Below are 9133 nucleotides of genomic sequence, written 5' to 3' on the forward strand. Positions count from 1 at the left end.
TCTCCTTCAGGAGGGTGGGGGCCATGACTGGGAAAATGGCTCTCCTTCAGGAGGGTGGGGGCCATGACTGGGGAAATGGCTCTCCTTCAGGAGGGGGGGGGCCAACTGCCCAAATGCTTCACTTTTGACGGTATCCAATTTCATTTGGGTTCAAATGCATGTGTGCACTTTCTTTAATGAAATCATTTATAAGAGAAGTCTTCATCTACCACAGGAAATAGACAAGTATTTTTACTTGTTATCTAATACCCGTTATAAAAAAAAGAGCATTTCAGAATTATATAAAATTTTGAATTTCTAAAGCAACACACCAGTATTGAAACAGGTTCACTAGGCCAAAGTAAGACCATGTTTCAGAATCATTTATGGATTTGACTTATTGGCTATATCAATCACCTTATAATTCTTGATTATTCTTGTGACAAGTAGTGTGATTGAAATAGCCTGGTGGAGATTTGGTATCATTTTTAAAATGTACAAAATGCTCTGAGGAATTTAGGAAATGACATCTTAAGTAAATAGCGTCACCAGATTCTTACAAAAGCTTAAAGAGGGTATTCCCATTTTACATTGAAATTTCCCAGTTCTCATTTTATACCAAAAACATTGTAAAAGACATTATTATTTCCAATTTCCAGAGATCTTCCTTAAACAAAATGACTGACTATGCATTTAATTACTATTTCAAAATACTCTATGTCATAAAGTTACAGAAACGACCAGTAATATTTTCTTTATACGTCTGTTATAGCCAGAGAACAAAACAAAAAGTAAAAACCAACCTCACTGCCATGGAGTGGTTGCCTTGGGATCATAGTGCCCCTGTAGCACAGACTACACCTCTGCCCCCAGGGTTTCCCAAGCTGTCAGATCCTTACAGGTACAGAGCCAACAACAGGGTGGCTGGGAAGTTTGAAAAACAAGGGATTTGTAATTAGCAGTCCAATGCTTAGTCCACTGAGCTCCTTTAGTAGCAGTGGATTCAAACCCTGGTCTTCCTGGTCAGCAGTCAAGTCTTTAACAAAGACTCCATCCACCCACAGGCTGATGTCTGTTCTGACTCATAGCAACCGTACAAGGCAGTGATTCTCCACCTTCCTAACCCCCGAACCTTTTCATACAGTTCTTCACGTTGGGGTGACCTCCCCAGCTGAGTTAGTTAATTGTGCCAGCCTGGCCGATAATCACATGTGGGCCTGGTTGAAAGGCGGAGGGATAAATGGGAAGCCTCGACTTTCTAGATCTCGGGTCTCTTGTTTTGTGATGGTTGCACCAGGTTGCAGCTGCCTTAGCAGTTCCCTGCTTCAGCTTGCAAGACTGACTTCCTACAAGACATCCCCAAGGAGAAGCTACATGGACCTACCCCGATGCAGCCCTGGGTGCTTGGGTGCTGGAGCAGCCGTGTGGAGACCCCTGCTAGTGCTGAGATGCTTGTTCATTCACTGACTCAGCTTTCCTCCTGCAGTCAGCATCACTGCCTCTGTTTTGTGAGGTGGAGGACTTTGTGGACTGGTGTTGGGTTAATGTTGGACTTGTGGACTTGAAGGATTAGGCTGTATTTGGGTTGGGATGATTTCGTGATGCACATTTTCTTTACATAAAACTCTCTCTTATATATGAGTTGCTGTGGATTTGTTTCTCCAAAGTACCCAGACTAATACACCAACCATAAAACTATTTCCGTTGCTACTTCACAACTGTAATTTTACTACTGTTATGAATTGGGCGACCCCTGTGAAACGGTCGTTTGACCCCCAAAGGGGTCGCAACCCACAGGTTGAGAACCGCTGCTATGGGACATAGTGGAACTGCTTCTCGGGGTTTCTGAGGATGCCAATCTTTACAGGAGCAGATAGTCTCATCTTCTTCCTGCAGTGGCCAGTGGGTTTTCACTGGGGTAGACTGTGGGTAGCAGGCAAAGGTCTAGTCCACAGCATCATTAGCACTCTTTTCTTCTTCAACAGTAACCCAGGGGATGAACTTTGACCTGTACCACATTCACATACTGGTAAACTATGGAAACCAACAGACAGAACAATCTGAAAGATGGGCAGAACTAGTTCTTAATAGAGTTATTGAGTTGTCTAAATAAAAACATTATAGCTATTGTACAACTGAATGTTTTAAAATATCAGATTTGCATTTTCAGACACATAGCAGAGTATTCACACTCAACATTACCATAAATGTACTCTTTTCATTTTATGTTAGGTTCTGATTTGTTACTAAACTCTTAAATACTGTTTTTAAATTAATGAAATCTATATATGTTCTTCAGAAAAGAGGCTGCAATCAGACCTCTAAAATGATAATAAAAACCACAGAAAGAATATTCCCAAAGCTTACTATTCCTACAATGTGACAATATTTCTCACTGGACATTCAAAGTAAGATATTTTCTTTCTTTAATAGGACAATAAAGTTTAGTTCTATCCAGATATACAGGCAAGAACAGTCTGCTCCCATACTTCCAGTAGCAAACATGAACATTTTTAAAACATAACTTAAAATAAGTTAGTTTCCCCACTGATAATACGCTGTTCTTGTTCGGTACCATCATGTTTTCTTTGATTCATCGCCTCACCTTGTACAACAGAACAAAACACTGCCTGGTCATTTGTGGTCCAAAAAATTGTTATATTTGAGTTTACTCTTGTAGCCACTATGGCCATCCATCTACCACACCTCTATGTTTTGATAATATACAGGTGAGTTAGTTAATTGTGCCAGCCTGGCCGATAATCACATGTGGTGCTGGTTGAAAGGCGGAGGGATAAATGGGTGGTGAAGCCTTGCCTTTCTAGTTCTCGGGTCTCTTGTTTTGTGATGGTTGTATCGGGTGCAGCTGCCTTAGCAGTTCCCTGCTTCAGCTTGCAAGATTGACTTCCTACAAGACATCCCCAAGGAGAAGCTACATGGACCTATCCCGATGCAGCCCTGGGTGCTGGAGCAGCCGTGTGGAGACCCCTGCTACTGCTGAGATGCTTGTTCCTTCACTGACTCAGCTTTCCTCCTGCAGTCGGCATCATTGCCTCTGTTTTGTGAGGTGAAGGACTTTGTGGACTGGTGTTAGGTATGGGTTAATGTTGGACTTGTGGGCTTGGGCAGCATTGGGTTGGGATGTTTTCGTGATGCACATTTTCTTTGCATAAAACTCTTATACATGAGTTGCTGTGGATTTGTTTCTCCAAAGTCCCCAGACTAATACAACAGGTATCTAGTGTAACGACATTCACATGCTCTGCTATCACAGTTTATCTTAGTCAACACCAAAGCTCTTCAAGAATGCTCCTAAAAGACTCAGAAGCTGAAGCAAACATTCTGTTTCATTTACACTGAAAAGATTCAATTCCTGCTTTAAAAAATGGCCACATTCAGTAAAGAAAGCTAAATCAAGATTACAAAGCAATTATTAAAGAACAAAACAAACTAAAAAAACAAAACCGTTTCTTTTAGGAAAATTAGTGAAAAAAAACAATCAACACCTCCCTTTCCCTGCAAAAGGAATGATAATCATATCATTAAAGTACGTAAGAGATTAAGAACTAGTGTAATGTAAACATTGAAAGAAACACCACTGAAAGCCTTAGAAAGACAAAAATCTTAGCATCCTGTCCTGGCCAAATCATGTAAAGAAAAGAAAACATGTATTTGTTACCTGTATAGTGATAAAAGAATGCATCTTTGTATATTGAAAATCTTTTTATCCATGATCTATATAAAAATTAATTCTTCACAAATCCATAGAAGGGCTGAATTAAAGATCTATGTCTCCATTAATATCATGTCTGAGTATCTCTAGCCTTTCAACTAAGACCCCTTAAAAGCAGCCAAAAGCATTGTTATCTTTCTCTGAATAGTATTTTTGACACCAGTACCCTTGAGTTTCAGCTACCTATCTGATTTTGTCTACTGGTCAATAAACCCATTTTCTTAAAATTTACATATTTTCATAATATTATATATATGATAATGTTTTCTAAATATATAAATGCTAATTAAAGAGTTTATTTAGACTGCTTTAAATTTTATTGCTATTTTAATAGCTTTGACCAACTTCATTGGATAACAAATTTAGCCAGCAAGCATCTTAACCTACTGGTACAGATCTATTTATGAGTAATAAACCATTTTAATATATATCAAAAGTGGATTCAATATTTAATTTTTAAAGTATTTTGCAAAATCCTTTATCCTATGGCAGAAAGCCTAACAGCATTCTTGATTTTCTGTAATGTCACAGCAAATTTGTTCCATTATGTTATAAAACTTATTTTTGCTCTCACCCAAAAATTCATCTAATCACTACCTTTAGGGGGAAAAAAAAATTAAGCTCCAATTCAGAACTAATATCTCCTTCCTCCCTGCTGTTGCACAAACTCAAAATCACATGAGTAGTAGCATCTCAGGCTCAAATAACGTCCATGTTAATTCTGTGGCCCTTAAGATTATTATTCTGTGATTTCATTCTAAGTTTATTGACTACATTGGCATCAAATGAAATGAACTGATATGAAATCCATGGTGTTATTAGGCTATCTGAAAATTCAAAGTAAGTTTCAGATGGTTAACATGTTTTGCATTTTATTTATTATGTTCCGGTTCATTTTGCAAATATAATTAAAACAACTTATTATATTCTAGCCTTATTTTCACTTAGCACCAAGTGTGACGGATACCAACCTATCCATCATCTGATTTCCTTATTAGACTCACATGATAATCTGACCAGACAAAATAACTAGTGTTTTCATGAAATGAAGTTTAAAGACTACTTTTCAAACAAATCCCTATTAGTGTTTATTGTGTGTGGAATTAGTATTTTAGTTTTTTTCTGCATAATAGCAATCTTTAGTTCTAATAAAAGTAACCTAAAATATAACTATGTATTTGCTTTGAAACTTTAATAAGATTTACCAAGATATCCTTTAAAAAGATAGAGATTGTAGGAATTGTCATACTAGAACATTTTTGTGAGGCGACAGGATAATAATTTCTTAAGACATTATTATCTTCTTTTGGGTTCTTTGTAAAAGCCTCTCCTCAGTCCGTCACTATGTACTGGTGCTAGTTCTGATTTCTAATATAGAAAGACTTAAATTCCCATGTGTATATGAAATTCAAGACTCATGTATGTTTCTAGTACCTATTTTTGCCATAATTAACATTTATTAAAAAGTCATGAAAACAAATACCTCAGATCAAGCCCAAACTTTTATATTTTTCTTAAGACAGTGAAGAAAGAGGCAAATAAAATCTTCTCTTGCTGTCATGGAAAGTGGTTGGTTTCATTTTTGTGCATCTCTTCCTGTCTAAACTTGTTCGTCAGTAGTATATACACATGAGGTAATTAAGTGCTTGTCCTTTTGTCCTTGCAACCAAAAGGTGGCACCTCTAAAAATTGGAGTTAGCATTTTAACTGTGATGCTACATTAAAAAAAAAGTGTTGTAGTCATTTAAATGGCAAAGCCCTAGCGTTTTGACTCTGGGTGCCTGCTTATGGAGGAGAGAGAACTGACTCAAATAGAAAATGGCTTAGGAAATAATACACATTGCATTAATGACAAAGTCAACTCTTAGTCAAGTTAAAGTATAAACATAAGCACTAAAAATATGTGGAGGAAACAAGACTTTCTGGGGTATATACACTAACTATGTAAGGTCAAGAAGAGTTACAAGGATTCCCTATTCCTATTGCAAGTAGACATCTGGGGAAGAATAAAAAGATGAGATCTGGCATTTCCCCTGACAGTCCACAGAAAGAATTTATCTGGATACTAACATCTGTTGGCTTTTCAGTGCTTATTTAGGACCAACTTGAGATGCTTTCCCATTATATTTACCCAGGCACTGCTCTCTCCTCCCATCAGACAGTAATCACTTAGCTGTCTCTGATGAGTAATAGGAAAAGACAGCTTATATCACTGATGGAGGAATTAGAGATTATGGAAGCTACCTTCAAGACTCTTTCCCTGTACTGTTTACATGATCTGTTGTGTATGAAGGCCACAGGGACACCTGTTTTTTTTTTAGTGTGTTTTTAACCTTTCTCTTTCTTAAAACAAGACACAAGCACATCGTTTCCCCTAGAAGATTTTATTTTTAATTTGAGACTCTCTTCCTACCATTACTTTCTAAACTTTTTGAGCAAGAGATTCTTGAACAACTGAGCCTCCACGTACCTTCTAAAGGAGAACTGAAATTGCATAAACATCATGTTTACATCGATTGCATGCTCTCATGTTGAAAGAAAATAAGGGAAGGCACGGCTTTGAACGCTAGGCAGAAAAAACAAGTTGGTAGTAGAACAGTAAAATGAACTGAATATCCATGCAAAGGTGGCTTTTACATAAAAGTTAAATGGTTGCTTAATTTTCCCGAAGGCTAAATATTCGACAAAGTGAATATCAACCTGTACACAGAGCTAAATAGAAGATTAGCTTTCTCCAAGTAGAAATCCAAACCTCCTGAGAATATCAGTATTGGTTATAAATGTCTGGAAACTTTACATTTTGCCCATCTCATCGACCTAAAGACCACTCCAGAGAGTCTCAGCGAAGTGATGCTTATTTTCAAAATGTATTTCTTGACTCAAAAGCCCCTCAAAGTTGAGACATTAACAGTGTTGTGCAACACCAAAGAACCCTACAGGACAAATGGAAACAAGAGAAGTCAGATGGCCGGCGCTTAAAAGCAACAGCAATTAAGCAGTTGAAAGTGGGTTGGATGGTGGGTTTATTTTTGTTCCATTGAAAGGAAAGAAGGGAGAGACGGAGCCACTTGCAAGGAGATCAAATCAAACTTGATGCTTTCCTTCTCAGGCAGCCTGGAGCTGGGGAGATCTTCTACCCCCTATTCCGTTTAATTGCTTTCTGCACTCTAATTTTCCCGTTGATTGTATTCTATTTTATCCCTCCACTAGGCAAGACGAAATCTTTCTCTTGTCTTCACCACCACCCTCCCCCCTCAGTTTCATCTCAGAAAAGGCGATTCCCCCCACCTCCCCACCCTACCCCACGCCCAAGGCGGAGAAAGAAACCCTGCCCCAGTTTATAATGGGAGAAGGGTGAGAGACAGCGAGAAAAGAGGTGGGGATTGGGGGGCTGGGGGGCGGGGGCAGAGGAGAGAGAAGGAAGGAAAGAAAGAGGGGGTGAGAAGATGGGAGATGCCCAGCATCAACTCCAGGCTCTAAACACGGGCGTTGTACAAAGTGCCATTCCAGGAGAGGCACGTGTGGTCTCATTATAGTCCTCACAATAGGCCACCCGGGGCTCTCTTCCTAGTTCTCAGTCGCCAACCACCCAAACCCAAGTGTACCGAGAAGAAAACCAAGCACACGGGCGCCGCGGAGGTGGCCGCGCTGCCAGTCCCGCGCTGCCTTACCTGGAGGAAGAACCGGGAGGTGGTGCCGGGTGTCAGTCCCCACTGCCGTCCGCGCGGGCTCAGGGGAGGCACGCGCCTTCTTCTGCGCCTTTGCTCCGGAGGGGCAGTCTGCAACACAAAAGGGGTGTGTGGGTGTGGGTGTGTGGGAGGTTTCCCAGGGCCACCAGCTGGTCCCAGCTGGCCGCCCCCACCCTACACACACCCCTTCGGGGCGCTGAGCCCCTGGCTCCGCTGAACAGCACCCTGCGGGGCTCGCCAGGGGTGCAGCCTCAAGTTGCCGCCGCTAACTGCCGCCGCCGCAGGAGGAGGAGAAGGTGGAAAGACAGTGGGGGCAGTTCTCGGGCTAGAGCATCCCCACACTGCAGCTTCTCCAGGAATCCCTCCCGTGAGGAGGCGGCCGCCCATCAGCTCCCAGCCCCGGCGCCTGATTGGCTCGGCCGCGGGGACGCTGCGAGCAGGAGCCAATCAACGCACACTCATAATAGGTGGATCCGCTCAGCCAGCAGCGCCCTTCCCAGTTCTGCGAGTGTCTCTCCATCCCCGGACTGGGACCCGGGCCGGGGGGGCTGGGGAGGGCCAGGGGAGGAGGGACACTAAGAGGGGTGACACCTTCCAAGGAGACACCACCAAGGGTGGAAGATCAAGCCTCTGGGTAGGCGCAGGGCTGCCCCACAACCTGTTCTGCAAGCCGTAGGCACCGAAGAAGGAGGCAGCATAATACAAAGCTTTTTTTTTTTTACTTTCCATCAGAACCTGCCGTGGTACTGAGCATGCCCAGACCGCAACAGCGCCCTAGGAGTTTCGCTGTGTGGGGGTTTGCCGGCGGGGGAGGGGGGAGCTTTGCCAAGCTGGGAGTGGGCAGGGCGAGGCAGAAGTTTGTCTGTGGCCCTTTGACCCGGCGCAGTTGTGCAGGGCGGGAAGCCAACGGGCTTCGGAGCAAGTGTCCTCCCGCTGAGCCACAGGGAAGGGGCCCAGCGCCACGGGCGGCGGCCCCGGTGATGATTTGGGCGGGGTTCGGGATGCAAGTGGGGAGGGAACGCGTCCTCAGGGGGTCTGGACTTCGCGGGAAGGCTGCTCGGTCCCGAGGCGCAGGGGAAGCGCCGTCCCCGAGGCGGGGCCGCGGGGCGGACCCCTCCCAAGCGGGCGCGGAGAGTGCGCGGGGAGTTTCCACTGCAGCGGCCACGAAGTTTGCAGACTCGCGTGGAGCGCGGCGTCGTGGAGGACGCTCCCTCTGGCCGCCCCCTGCCCGCCTTCCTTACCCTCGGCCCGGCGCGAGGCGGCAACGAGGCGGGGGTTCCCTCTCGCTCCCTCCACCGGAGCAGTTCGGCCCTGAAGTAAGCAGCTTTCCCCCGTGAGCACGCCGATGACCCGATTGCCTCTAAGCCCCGGGCAATTTTTAGCTTGGTAACGCGGGGAGGGGCGGAGCAGGGCGGGGGCTCTAGCGGAGCCCAGCCCTGCAGAGGAGCAAGTCCATTAGCTGCTCCACAGGTGAAAGGCTTTCAGACCTGCCGGGCGTGGTTTCCTCTTCTCACTCCACTTGACCTTGTCCAATGGCCTTTAACTCTCTTATTGGTTTTGTTTGGCAAATCCTAGGAGTGTGAGTAAACTTGATCAATAGAGCTGCGAATGAGAACTCCACTAATTGGGTTCTTTATTTTACCGAGCAGATTATGTTGGCGTCTCAGGTAAGGAAATAAATGGCTATCTCAATGCCCCAACCCATCCACTTTGAACTGGAGTTTTATTAACA

At 43.7% G+C, this 9133-nt stretch overlaps 1 protein-coding gene across 2 annotated transcripts in view; it reads right to left on the reverse strand.

Moving 5' to 3' along the window:
* Positions 1-7745, reverse strand: part of SYT1 (synaptotagmin 1) — a 645406-nt gene extending 637661 nt beyond the window's left edge. Inside the window, exon 1 of one of the 2 annotated variants that reach the window (XM_004700431.2) lies at positions 7384-7745. The gene's annotated coding sequence lies outside the window, so the exon portion shown is untranslated. The remainder of the gene's footprint in view (positions 1-7383) is intronic. The other variant, XM_013004114.2, reaches the window with a different exon arrangement.
* Between the last annotated feature and the right edge of the window lie 1388 nt (positions 7746-9133).

The sequence above is a fragment of the Echinops telfairi genome, unplaced genomic scaffold (assembly GCF_000313985.2).
Source record: "Echinops telfairi isolate 266 unplaced genomic scaffold, ASM31398v2 ScPeMD7_2;HRSCAF=8, whole genome shotgun sequence".
In the NCBI taxonomy this organism is placed as follows: domain Eukaryota; kingdom Metazoa; phylum Chordata; class Mammalia; order Afrosoricida; family Tenrecidae; genus Echinops; species Echinops telfairi.